At 38.6% G+C, this 14,931-nt stretch overlaps 1 protein-coding gene across 12 annotated transcripts in view; it reads left to right on the plus strand.

The window, feature by feature from the left end:
• Window positions 1-14,931, plus strand: part of Robo1 (roundabout guidance receptor 1) — a 1,019,974-nt gene that overhangs the window by 611,354 nt on the left and 393,689 nt on the right. The gene's annotated exons all lie outside the window — the stretch shown is intronic.

The raw sequence follows: 14,931 nt of genomic DNA on the forward strand, positions 1-14,931 counted from the left end.
TTATTTTGTTTCAAAGAAAGATTTACATTGGCATAATTTTGTATATCTCTACACAAGAGATTCATGAAAAGAGAAGCTAGAAGACAAATGGAATAGAATTACATTTGGCAGCTTGTAGGTAATGAAGTAAGAATTAAAGAAAGAATAAAACACACCTTTATGGCTGGAATTTGTTTATTAAGAGGATGTAAAAATGCAATTTTGGGGCACAGGAACCTTGGATTAGCATCATATGGAGCTCCGGGAAATAATTAGTGTATGTTCATATTTCTCTACAGAATGTTATTTCTGTAGTACCTACCTGGTGCCTCTGAAAATGTCTGTTGATTTGCTCATTTGAGGGATCATCTATCATCTAAATTAGGTGACATATGTGATTATCGTAATGCACATTTGTCCTGAGACTCAATGACAAGCCTCTCATTTGCATTTACAGAAAGTTTTGATTCAATAATTCCTCTGTAAAAAGAAAGTGTATAGTTGGAACTCCTTGCAGAATTAGCAATTTGATGTGATCTGCTGTAGACTTCAGAGCCCCAGTGTTCTCAGCCTACTAACGATTTATGGATTATGCTTGATTGTTGTAAATCACCAGGCAATTTTCTTCTTCTCCGGTAGTGATGGCTGGACATAGAGTGATCCGTGGTCTGCATGTGCTCCGTGAGTTGGAACACATTGCCCGCTCCTCATTAGTTGTGCAACCACAATCAAAATATTTATCTTTCTGATCCTGTGTTCTCTCATTTCACTGTTTTATCTTTCAGTAAAAAAAAAAAATGAGTTCGAATATTTTAATATTAAAGCACGTGTCTCAGGAAGTTACTTGTGTAGCTAACTATACAACAGCACCAGGGTTATTTATATGCACAAACTATGGTTGAATAAACAAATGGGTAACTAAATGAGGATGTGTGTGTGTGTGTGTGTGTGTGTGTGTGTGTATACACATACTTATATACATTTGGACCTTGTGTGTCTAATGCCTGTATAACAGAAATACGTACAAACAGTATCTCTTCCTTTGTCATGACTTTGTCAATATATGGGTAAATTCAGATATATGGGTCAATTCAGAACAAGTTTTTCTGAGCTATCCATGACAGTTGCCTATCTTGGATGCTACCAAAGAGACACAATGAGAATACAAAGTCTCTGCCACAATCTCACTTTGTTGGAGTTTTCTAATATCATAGATATGAATAAAGAACTGAGAGTAACTTATGGCCTTCTTCATTCCTACGACCATAAGAAGGTGCATAGGGCAAAAGAGTTGGCTGATGACAGGGCTTTGCTAGTACAGTTTGTAGTTCAGAGGCTGTTGGCACGACTGGCATTTGCCAGAGATGACTGAAGTGTGGTAGCTTCCTTGCCTCCCATTCACAGACAGTGAAATGTTAAAGGCTGCCTGTGTGGGCTGATCATCTGAACTGCACTAAGCATCTCCTTTTGGAAAAAGCCAATCTGTCCTTGCAGAGTTTAGCCAAGCTGTACTTGAATGTGAGCATCTGGCATATGAAGGTCTTAAAAGCTCGGAGCAAACAAAGCACTCTAAGAGACATTCTCGTATAAACGGTGGATTCTGCTCTTCCGTTATAGCTTCATTACAGTTTGGTCTATACACTCCACTTTATGACTATCATAACATCAGAGGCATGAGAAAAGTCACTTAATATACATAGACCCTGCAAAAACCATACTATAAGAAATGTTGAAAGATTATTCCAGCAACCTCAGACTAATGATTTTAGACGCTGCTCTTTTATATAGTCATTGATAAATTACTCGGAAATATTTGAGTATTTAAAGATTTAATTGAAGGCCAGGCAATGGTGAAGCACAGTTTTAATCCCAGCACTCAGTGAGTGATTTCAGGGTAAAGAATTTCTGTGAGTTTGAGGCCAGCCTGGTCTACAAAGAAGTTCCAAGAGAGCAGGACTACACAGAGAAACCATGTCTTAGGGGAAAATATACTTAATTTAAAAAAAAAAAAAAAGGAAGAGAAAGGTTTTGAACTTGGTGGCTAAAAACTAAGCTCAGCATTCTCAAGGGTCATGCCATACTTCAGTTTGCAGCCAGGCATAGTTGTGAATGTCTATAATCTTCTCATCCAAGAGGCTAAGGCAGGAAAATACCCAGCCTAGTGGTGTTAGTGAATTAAGACTGGACTTGGCTACATAATGGAAAAAAATCCTTATCTAAAAATGCAAACAGACATGAATTGTGTCGTGAGAGCTGAGGCTGTAGCTTGATTAGTAGAGTGTGTTCCTAAGCATACATAAGCACTGGTCACGGGTTTGCTGCCTAGCGCCTTATCACCTGAGCATGGTGATGCACATCTGTAATCCCATTACCAGTAGCATTTAAAGTCATCCTCCACCTCATAGCCAGTTCTACATACCCAGGTAGCCTGAGATACATACAATAAAAGTGTCTGAAGAGCAGCAGCTACAGAGGAAACAAACACAGATGACTCCAGAGCAGAAGAAAGGTCTAGACAAACATGAGTAATACTATATAAACAAATGTACAAAGCATTACTGAACTAGAAAGTCTGGACTGCCCCAAACTAATGCATTCCTTTTAGAAGCAATAGAATAGACAGCAGACGTGGAATCTCAGTGGATATCGGAAGCAATAGACAGAGAAGCGCTCAGATACGACCTCTCTGAAGTCTGGTGGAAGGGGGCATGTGAGACAGTTACAGCGCCAAGTAACACTGCCAAGTCGCCTGAAAGAGCCAGAGGATGCAAGGGGTTAAGGAATGTGCTAGACTGAAAAGAGCCCTATTGTAAAGTGTTTGGAATGTTTTTTGTAAGCAGTCATGAGACTGTGTTTAAAGGGAAGTATCACACAGTGTTCTGTGCTGAGACAGAGGTGTCCCTGAACCAAGCAACTGCAGATTAAAAATTGTAGTGGAGCACTGGAAAAATATGTATATATCAGCAATGCTATAAGACGACTGTGACTTTAGTGTGCATTTTCCATATGGGGGTATGTTTTAGAGTCATATTCTACTAACAACAACCAGTGTGTGCTAGGTGTAGCCATGTGTTGTTACATGAGATGAGCGAAAAGCTACGATGTAGAAAAAAAAAGAATCAGAACAACTTCAGTGTTCTCTCTGAAAAGACAAAAACGAAAAATGACTAGATTATGAATATGTAATTTTATCATCATGGAAAATGGTTGCTTCTTAGTTTTAGGACTATTGGCTAAATTTTTAATTGACCAGATTGGAGGTTTTAGTTTCCAGTTCTTGAAATAGAATGGCTGGTATAGATGAGTATAGTTGTGACATCAGGCTCCTGAAATGTAATGTTAATTTAAAAGGCAAGGATGATTTGTATTGTCGGTCATAGGAGAGCTTAAAAGCACATGTTGAGCTATGATCCCATTTGGTCTACACACTGCTAATGTGAATTGAACCCCATTCAAGGAGATCACCACCACAGGCAGGACTTGCTGGATGTGACTGAGAAAAAACAGAGGAAGTCCTGACGCCATGGTGTTTCAGTCACCATTCAGGAATGCCCTTTGAAAATGGTAGTCCTCTTTGATCCTATATTGGGAATACAACTTTCTCAGCTTCTGGTTGCTTATTATCTGCTATCAAACTTGTACTCTAATGAAGATAACTACAGATTATAATAGTATTGCATTACACATCATCATGAGAATCTTACATATTGCATACTTATATAAGTGTCTACCATCGGTCAGGTACTCTACATGTTTTAATGATGTCATTTCATCCAGAGAGCAAGCTACAATTATGCCCAGATCACACATAAGAAAACTGGCAGTGGTGTTTGGGAAAGTGCCTAGAGTCCTGTTGTCCCCAAAGGCCTGGGCAGCGTTCTGGTCCTGGTTCAGACTCCATCCAAGGCCATAGCTATTTCCTCCCTACATTTTCATTGAGGACATTATACCTCTCTGACTCTAGGAAAACTCAAGCTGACTGAATATAAAATTGGATAACATATCTACATTTTGCAGAAAATATAGAGGCTCTTTAAAGGAAGACTTGTCAGAAAACATGAGAGACTTGAATGCCAATAAGAGAAATAAAAGTGAGGCATGTTTCCATTGTTTTTCTTTAAAAAAAAAAGAGCCATTTTCTCTGTCATTTGAAATAGATATTAAACCAGGTCCTCCCTAGAGTTATTTTTTTTTTGTCCTACTATATAGAAACTATGTCCTCTGGTATCTTAACCCCCAATGTTGAACAGGGTGACTTTATTTGGGAGTGAGTCCTTGCTGATGTTGAGATTAGAGACTACTGTAGGCTTCTACCCCAATACAGCTGCAGAGGATGGTGAGAGCAGAGATCAGAATGATACAGCACAAGTGAAGGATCACTAAAAGTTCCAGAAAGCCTGGCTCAGCACAAGTGGCATGGAACAGACTATACCCACAATGGCAACCATCTCCACTGATGATGCGCTGCTACCAGGCTTTCAGACTCCATAACTGGGATACCACACATCTTTTTTGTTAAAGAAAAAAAAAAAGGATGTTATAGAACATGAGACAAGAACTCATTTCTTCTCAGCACTTCTGGACTATTATTTAGATAGGGGCCCTCAGTCAGTAGACCTCTTGGGTGGAGCAGGACCACCAGACACGGCGGGGTTCCTTTAGGCTGCTTTTCGACATTCAGGACACATAAATGCTTAAATAATGACAGATGAGGAAAGAGATAGAGAGTCAGCCTCCATGTGATTGATGGTTGCTATCTCTTTCCTTCAGGTCCTGCAGAGCATAGTCATTTCTGCTCTTGAGTGTATGCTTCTGAGCCTTTGTGTCTGACCATAGCAACTGCTAGAGTCTGGGGCTGAGAGCTAGGAATATGCAATTTGTCCCGCGGCTCAGGCCAAGCTAGAGAAGTCACTAGAATTTAATGTAGCAACAGACATGGGGGCTTATCAAAGAGAAGGATTTGGATTTGGAGAGGCTACACTAATACCGTCATTTTTTGGTATCTCCTTAAAAATATATTGTCAGTTCTGTGTATGTGCACATGACATATGTATGAGGACGTAAGTGGAGGTCAGAGACCAACTTGGGGAGTCACCTCTTCTTCTACTTTTACATAGAAGTCAAGGTACCCAGCCTGCATGGCAAGTGTTACTATTTCATGTGACTTATGATAGATTTATAATACCAGGTCTTGGGAACCCTCTAGGCTGAGTAAAGGACAATGTAAGCCTGGGAAACACAGAAGGAAACAGTTCCCTCACCTTGTAAGTGAGAAGAATTCCCTCTCTGTCTCTCGCTCTCTCTGTGCCTCTGTCTCTTTCTATATCTCTCTTTCTGTGTCTCTGTCTCTCCCTGTCTTTGTGTCTCTGTTTCTCTGTCTGCTTCTCTCTCTCTCTCTCTCTCTCTCTGTGTGTGTGTGTGTGTGTGTGTGTGTGTGTGTCTGTCTGTGTCTGTCTGTGTCTGTCTGTGTCTGTCTGTGTCTGTCTGTGTCTGTGTCGTGTCTGTGTCTGTGTCTGTGTCTGTGTCTGTGTCTGTGTCTTTGTCTGTGTCTGTGTCTGTGTCTGTGTCTGTGTCTGTGTGCCTGTGCATGTTCACAGCCACCAACAGCCACCCTTTCTAGTTCACAGTGCTTTCAAACCCAGAAAGATGGCTAGGTGAAGCAAACTCTCCAAGAATTGTAATTAAAACAGACCGTTAAAATAAGGATTCAAAAGCAGATGGGAACAGGACACCATTCACAAGTGTGGACTGCAGACAGAGCCAGCTGAGACTTTACGCGGTGTCTTGAATAAAACAAAGGAAATCAGCTCACATAATTCAAGAAAATAGCTAACCCAGTTCAAGGCTTCCTCATAATCTGCAGCGAGTCTGCTTCTTCTGGTTGTGTTGGCATTTCACCAGACTGGAAGTTGGCTTTCCATGACACTACTTAAACTTTGACTCCTATGGCCAAATCTTACTCTTTTTACTACTTATTATTTTATTAGTCATATACTGTAAGATTGTCAGTGGCTATAAAGTTAAAGAAAACAGTACACATACAAATAATACGACTTTACAGTTGAAAATCTCAGCTGACATAGTTTTCCAAACAGGAATTTGAGGTGGATTTTTAAATGAAATGCACATAGAGCAACAATTGAGCTTATCACGCTTTCATTTCTTCAAGTTGATGTTTAAAAGAAATTATTACTCTTGATCTGAGTAGAAATAAAATATCCAGGGTATGGCTAAATAGGATAAAAACGCAGCTGTAGAAAGATCTAGTTCCTATTCACAACCTAATTTCTTAGTTGAAAGTAAAATCCTAGCATAATGGAAAATATAAGAATATACATATTTTCAATTCATTTTGAATAGCTTGACAACAAAATCAAGATATTTCTCCCTGCATTTTTCTTAGAAGGAAACATATACAAATACATTTTTTTTCATGTATTGGCAGACATAAAACCAGACTACAGTTCCTAAACAATTTCCTTGGTAAATATAACACCTCCTTATAATATAAACAAACTCTGAAACAACTTTTATCAACATTTATTCCATCTGGCACTGAAGAATAATATTATGCTTGAGTGAACAGGGTAATCTCTTCATCATACTGACCTTGGGTAACATATTTAAATTGACAATACCCACATAGCCTAAATTATCGACTGACTGATTGTGTTTAATTAGATGTCAGATGCTTTTATGAAGAAGAATGGGTTCAGAGGAGAATGGATGTGAAATGGAAGAGAAAATTGTTGAAATGAAAGAAGGCTGCGTACATACAATATTCACGTAGAACAGCCTTTGATGACCGTCACTGTAGTCCACAGGCTACCAAGATTACCTAGGAAACACCACAAAGGTTAATGGAAATCATTTCTGAAGCAGCAAAAACGTTCTTATTTCAAAAGGTATCAAAGGAGGTAAAAATGATAAAACCAACGGTGCCGGTGCCCACCTCTCCTGCCCCGCCTGAAATCTGGCTGTGTTTAAATTCTTGTCGCTCTTGGGTGTTTGCTCCCTGCATCCGGTTTCATTCTCATTCCCCCAGGACGAGAGAGAACTTTTTTTTATATTCTTTTAAGAGCCACGCTGGGATGTTTCTTCACAAACACTTCATCTATTTACAGGCACGGTTTGCTGTGAGAGCCCAAGAACCTGCAGCATCTCTCTTGATGTGCTGCTCTGGAATGCAAAAGTTCAATCCCACAGGCCGTTTTAATCACCGCGAAGTTTTCACCCCTTTTCATATCCAGCACACTGTAACGTGAGCCATACCCCTAGATTTTGCCCGGGATAATTCAGTAATTCTTAACAGCTGACTCCTACTCAGAATTTTGAGTCTAAAGCACACACACACACACACACACACACACACACACACACACACACACACACACTTCTTTCCCCCAGACTCATATAAAACTCCTAGACAATGTCATCATTTTCAAAAAGGAAAAAATAAAGGAAACTGATCATTTTGTTAGACCAGATTTGGTAGTCAGATACTGACACCATCACTTGATGAGTGTTTCGATCATAAATGGTTTTAAGCTTTTAGGTTTTCTTTAAAATTTGATATGAAGGAATCTGAAACCTAAGAAAAGTATACTTGCTTTATTTATAGGCATAAAGAATCCTTTCAGAACAAACTATTTTGTTGGGCATGATATTTTTAAGGTTTGTATACACAAGCATCTGGCATTGTAGTAGAGATAAAACTAGTTAATGTTTAGCCCTCTCTGGCACACAGAACTAGATAGAATATCTGCCGAAGAGAAAGAAAGGAAGAGGGATAGACTCACCATCAATGGGGCTTTTTCTCAAAGCTTCAGTGACTCAAAGAAAGCCTAAGTGTATTGATAGTGTGCACAACTACTTATCTGTATCCCTATAATGCAACAAATAGAGGAGTAAGAGGGGAAAAAGATTATAGAGTTGGGTAATTGGGGAGAAGGGTAGGACCTAGGAGGACTTGGAGGGACTCATAATCATGATTTATAGTATAAAAAAATCTATTTTCAATAAAACAAATGAATGAAAAGATGAACATTTTAACTTTCTTTAAAAATATTTATTTTTATTTTAGATATATGTGCAAGTGTCTGCATGATTACACACATGCACAGCAACTACACTCCGCACTGCGCGTGACTGTGCTGGTAGAGCCCAGAATTGGGCATTAGAACCTCTGAGAGTTGGAAGCTACACGCAGGTCCTGGGAACCAAGTTGGGTCTCAAGCAAGGACGAGCTTTTTTAATCACTGAAGCATGACTCAGGCCCTCACATTTCCACCTTCAGAAACTTTTAGAAATTGAGTCATTTTGGAAACGTGAAGAAATCAATTTTATAAGTATCCTACACACAAGCTCCAAGGCAAAGCCCCCATTATATTAAAAAGTTTGGTAGTCCGAGTCAAAACTGGGCACAATTTCTAGAATATAAAACCTCATTGCTTTTACAAAGAATATTTAATATATCTATATAATAAGTTTTTGAGAAAAGTATTTATTAGTTATAAGTGAACTGATCTCCACAGTAACAGAGACAGTTGAAACTGGTGACATCTCTGTCAAATTCTTTAATGATCTCTTTGGTTTTTTGTATATTATTGAAGTTACATATCAGGCTACCAGTTTTACTAACTGATGAATTCTTATTCTTTAATTATGTCAGCATTAATACAATCAGGCTGGCTTTCATACTTAATATTGCCATAGAAATTAATCAAGTAATATTGTTCGTAACAACTCTTGCACCAATCTGTGGAAATGGTTGATTAAAAGAAACTGCTAACTATGTAAAGAACAGAAAAAAAAAAAAAACAAAATAATATTACTGACCAAATCCACAAGATTGAAAATTATAGAAAATGATTAATCATTTAGAAATGTTTGGGCCTGGTGAAGTATACACACATAGTTTGAGGTCAACCTGGGCTATTAACTAACAAGACACTGTCACAAACACAGTTAGAAACAGCTCTCATTGTTTTCTATATTCTCTCTTTGTGTCCCTATCTGTCTCTTTGTCTGTCTATCTATACACACACACACACACACACACACACACACACACACACACACGTGTGTGCACCACATACAGAGAGAGAGAGAGAGAGAGAGAGAGAGAGAGAGAGAGGAGCTTGTTCTTAGTGGACAGATAGAGAATCGGTGAATGTAGCCAAGTCGCCTATTTCTCCAAAACTAATTTCCCCTCTTTCTGACTCCCAAGATAGAAACATTAAAATTATTTCTAGTGCTCTTAAGAGGATTAAATGTGAAATATTGCAAAGCATGCTTTTGTTAACTCACTTGTATAGTAAGAATAAGACACCTATTTTCTATAATAATCATATTTTATGAGATGGGCCCTTTTCATTCAGCTTGTACAGTTTCAAAGCCTCTAAGACTTAGGCTGAAGGACATTCGTGCAACGTTTGAGATATGAATACACAGAATAAGTTCTAAGGTACTGTTTGGTCCAAAAAAAAAAAAAAAGAAAAAAAATATTTAAAGGAGTGGCATGTGCTAGGCAGAGAAGCCAGGATGAGAACTGGCCTCTTGATGTGCCACATACTCACTTCTAAGGATTGAATGGAGACACGGAGCCCACAGACTACAACCTCATTACAGAGAACCATGGCCCAAGTTGTGCAAGGGTTCCAAGGGAATTCATTCTGAGAAATGAAATCCAGATTATTTAATACATACTACAGCTAGAGACAGTATCAACAATCTAACATCCCAGATTCAACACATCAGACAAGAAAAAAATAACGACGGCAGCTTTTTTTCAAACATTCAAGCCAGGCATGTTTTAGAGAAACCAACAAGTCTGTCTTCATAGTGTCTGTCTCCTGCTGTGGGTGGCAGAGCTACTGCCTTTAAAATACTTCTGAAATAAATGTAACCATCCATTAAAGCAGCATGCAGTACTACCATAAAACCAGGTAGGCTCATCAGTCTATGCATTTTATGTTACTTGGACCATTATCACTATTTTTATGGAAGAATTTATAAGCCAATTATATATATTTATAACTGTTATAAAACTAGCATTGGGTTTTCCTCAGCGAAATGTGAATAGCATAGAAAGAATGCTTAAAAATGCCTAAAATTATAAGATAAAGCATTCACTTAATTGCCCAGACTGATGGTTTACAAAAAATATACTAACTATACTGTTTTAATTGCTTTGTAAGGCTACTCTTACAAATCTCATATTCATATACTCATATTAATACATTCCGAAGAGGTATGCTAATTATTAAGACGAGGTAATACATATCCTGTTCAAAGACCCTAAATTTCGAGACACCTCGAATCTGACAATTAACAGTTTAAGATTACGTTGACGTAATCTAAGACAATCTGATTTTCAGCTGCAAAACACACACACACACACAATTAAACATGAATAACAAAATCTCAGTTTTGATATGTGTTAAGAAATTTTTATAACTTCCGAGTTTAATTCCCTACCATTTTAGCCATGTTACTTTCTTATCTTTTTCTATGATGATCTCCCCCAACCCCCACCCCTACCCCCACATGGAAATTTCATTCCCTGTAGTTCAAAAGGGAAGTTTGTATTTCTCACACTCTAACCAGCAGAGGGCAACAGTGCATTGTGTACTAGCCCCCTCCCCCCTTCACCCAATGGACGCATTTCCCAGAAGTCTTTCTGTGAACACCGATGCAGACTTAAATAAAGCACAGGCTCCCACTGTCTGCCTGTCCCATGTGTGGGTCCCTTGAATTTGAAACCACAATTTTGATACTTTATCACAACAACTACAGTGAACTTATTTTTTTCACATTAGAAGCATGGAACATGCGTGGAAAAGTAAGACGCAGCAAAATGGAAAAAAAAAAAACGTTTCTTGGTTTTAAGAAAATTTCACAGAGTACAAATTCCCAGTATTAGAGAGTAGTTTCTATCTATGCCCCTTTCACAGTCTGGTAGGGAGCGAATTACGTTTGATCAAAACAAACGCCTCTCCGGTACACTTTCATGAGTAGATGCTTCCCCGGTAGGTAGACTTCGTATGCATCCATTTATGGATCCATTTTAAGTTGCTTTAGCCTTAATTTGTTCTACTATTTATTTTTAACAGGACTTTATAATGGATGAATGAAACTGACCCTTACATTTCTTTACTGTTTGCGTGGAGCTTATCAGGTTGTGGGAAGCTCAGAGAACCTCTTTTCTTCTCAGATGTAAACACCTGATTCTTTCCTTTGCACTTCATGCATACTTTTGTAATTGGACGTGCTCTTTGACAGTTTGATGTACTTATAGAATATGTTCTGGCTGCCCCTCCCCCACCCTCTCTCCTTTCCCTTCCTCCTTTGTACATCTCTCTGCTCTTCCCTGCTAGGTTCTCCCAACATCCATGTCCTTTTGCTTTGTTTATGTCCCTCTGCCCTTGAGCAGACCCATCTGCTTTGGGGTTAATGATATTCACTAAAGTCTCGTGGGCACACAACTGAAGACAGGGGCATCTCCTCTCCAAGAGGAGCCTAGTCCAGTACTAAGGAAGCCATGACTCCAGCGTCCATCTGTGACTGACTGTTGAAAGGGCCGGTCAGGTACATGACTAATGCAAGTAATCGCAGCTGCTGTGATTTCATTATTGTATTCGCTGTGTCTAGAGGATGAGATTTCTCTACACCTCCCCCAGTCTCCAGCTCTTACACCTGCTCCTGCCCCCGGTCCCCTGATCTCCCCCCCACCCCAGATATACACTCCTTCTACAATGCTCCCCAAGTCTTAGCAAGGGTAGTATAAGTGATGTCAGGGCTGAGTCTCTTCTTCATCTACTCTCAGCATCTTAGGCAGCACTGAGTCTCCATATTCACAGTTGTTGAGCTGCTAGCCACGCTAAGTAGAGCATGGGTCTCCCTCAACCCCCTCCTTAGACTGCACATTCTCATAAATAGATAAACAGTTAGGAAGTTCATTTCATGATGTGCACATAGCTTAATATATGCTTTTTCTTTTCTACACTATGTGAATGTGGCTGTATGTCTCTGAACTTGCAATAAAATAACATGTAAGTGGATTTTCTCATTTTGTCAAAAAATACTGCTAACTTAGGTACCATAAAAGTTGCTGGCTTTCAAAACTTAATCCTTGGTTGGTTTCAAAATAACTAGAACGTTTTGCTCACTTACACATCTATTATTTATATGATCATTATTTTGATTGTAGGTGATAATCAGGGACCATCTTCCTGTCTAAAAAAATCCTGGAAAAATATAACTACATATCATGTTTAAATTAGAATCATATTTGCTTTTCCATACATTTCAGAGAGGACCAACTTTGACAACATTGCATGAATTCTATCTTAGCGTTAGTGGAATGTCATTACAATTTTAGTTGCAGTCTGCACTCCTGTTATTTGGAATCAGATCTCCCAAGAGTTCAAAGTTATCCCTGGTTCTATAGCCTGCTCCAGGACAGTCTGGGCACAGAAGAGAGTCTGGAAGAGCCAAAAAGAAATCAAACCAACAAAACCTCACATTTACAACAGTTAGTTAAGAATATTGTGTTCTAACTTCTAAATTAATTTAATTGCACGCTTCCTTAATAAACCAGAAAAGGGATATGTATATTTTACAAGTCATTGTATGTAGCTTTCTCTTTAATTCATGGTTTTCTGGACAATACTTCAAGCTATATTTCTCATGGAGTTTCCTTTACTAATTAAATATGTATCAGTCTTCCGCCAACTATAAACAGCATCTTAATATTTTCAGAATGGAGGCTCTTTTTATAATAAAATCGCATCAATAATAATGATTCATATTTAACTATTGCTTTTGCAAGTGCAGAGTTTTATATGTCTTAATTACCTATTTTAACTATTGTAAGATGCTTAGCAGATAAGATCTCTTTTCTTGTAAGAGGAACAGTGGTTGGAGATACTAAGAGGCTTTTCCATTGACGACTAACTAGCTAATGATGGAATGGACAGCTGTGCTCTTATCCATTTGCTCATCTTAGAAGCAAAAACTATCTCAATGTCATAATTGTAATGACATTCCACTTATTTTACATATATGCCCAATCCTGTCCTTTGTCCAAAGAGCAAAGTTTAAGTAAACACTCAATACTCCAAATTTAAGATGCCGGAGACATCCCTTGACCCTGCAATTCATTAAAAAAAAAAAAGTAGTTGGAAATGCAACCTCAGAGCCAGGCAGTGGTGGCACATGCCTTTAATCCCAGCACTTGGGAAGCAGAGGCAGGAGGATTTCTGAGTTCGAGGTCAGCCTGGTCTACAGAGTGAGCTCCAGGATAGTCATGGCTACACAGAGAAACCCTGTCTCAAATAAATAAATAGATAAATAAATAAATCCTCAACCTCTCCATATTACATTTACTGAGTGCACACACACACAAACACACACACACACACACGCACGCACGCACGCACGCGCGCGCGCGCGCGCACACACACACACACATGCACACTCAAATCATCATCCACACAAGAACAGGGTTTTTAAAGAGTCCATTCTATCAAGTGGGAGAATGTGTAGAAGAAAACCATCTTAGAAACATTATGATTGACTAAGTTCACACCTATGCTTTTGGCCTTATTTTCATATACAGTCTTACTTTTCTAAATCTATGCGTATGCAATAATAAATAATTGATAGGAAGAGATGCTCTTCCTGGAAGTGATATATCATAATTCATTAGAAAACCATGAATAACATTTCTTTTTAAAGATACATTAGCTTTTGCTAATTTATTGGAATCCATGTGTATTATTTACAATATTCTTGTTTGCTAGGCACAAATAACTGCAGAATCCAACTGTAACTAACTTCTAGGAGGTATACCCACTACTAAATGATTAATCTTCACAAAAAGAAAAAGAGTCTCCAAAGGCTATGGAAGCTAGACAAGAGCAGAGTCGCTAAATCTGGACACGTTTTGACACTGGGGAGTGGGGTGATTATTATTTTTAGTGGGTGGGAGCTATCTTATGCACAATCTAAGATGTTTAACAGGCCCTTGCCTTCACACAAAGTACCACAGCCAGACTCCATGTCATCCACTAGTGACTATCACACACATGTCTATATACTGCAGAATACCAGTAGGCTGCTGGTAGGTACGGAGTCACCCACAGGAGAACACACTGAAATAATAGTAAACTTATATGCAGTTAGGAGGTGCAAAGTTAGATTCTCTGCAGAAACACTGAATGGCCAAAAATCTTCATGGAGACTTTCTTTTCAATTTATTTATTTTAGTCTAGGTTTTCATTTCCCCCTAAACTTTGTTTGCTATTCAGAATTGTATGTAAAGCCATGTTTTCGGTAGCTTTGGAGGGGCTATTTGGAAGTTGCTAATTACCACAAGACTCACAGAAAAGACTTTTGGTAGCTTTGGAGAAGCTATTTGGAAGTTGCTAATTACCACACTGGTATTTATTTACAAGACTCACAGAAAAGGCAAAAATTTAAAATATATTTTAACAGCATTTACTTAGTGTTGGTGCTGTGGAAAGATGGTTCAAGTTTTCTCCGGGCACAGCACACAAAAGCCTGACCTATTGCACCGGGCTGCACAAGTCAGATCTGGGTGGGCTTTTCTAAGGACAGGGTTTTGATCTGAGATTTAAAGAATGAATACGGTTAACAAGGGACGACTGTGTGTAGCAACATTCTTGGTTCTGTTTTCTACTTTAATCACATGGCTTCCACCTGAGAAACACATTTAAATGATGCTGGGAGGGAAGCACACATGTCAAAAAAAGCTGTCCATTCATTAATGCCTCTTAAAGAGTTCTAATGGTTTACAAACAGTAAGCAGAGCACGATAGAAAATGGTAGTGCAGTGGATCACTGGCCTTATTAGATTTTGCTCGGTTCTCTTTCCATTTCAGTCTGAGTTAAGCAGAATTGACAAGAACTCACCAATATTTAAAACAG

This window comes from Mus musculus, chromosome 16 (genome assembly GCF_000001635.26).
Source record: "Mus musculus strain C57BL/6J chromosome 16, GRCm38.p6 C57BL/6J".
NCBI classification, from domain to species: Eukaryota; Metazoa; Chordata; class Mammalia; order Rodentia; family Muridae; genus Mus; species Mus musculus.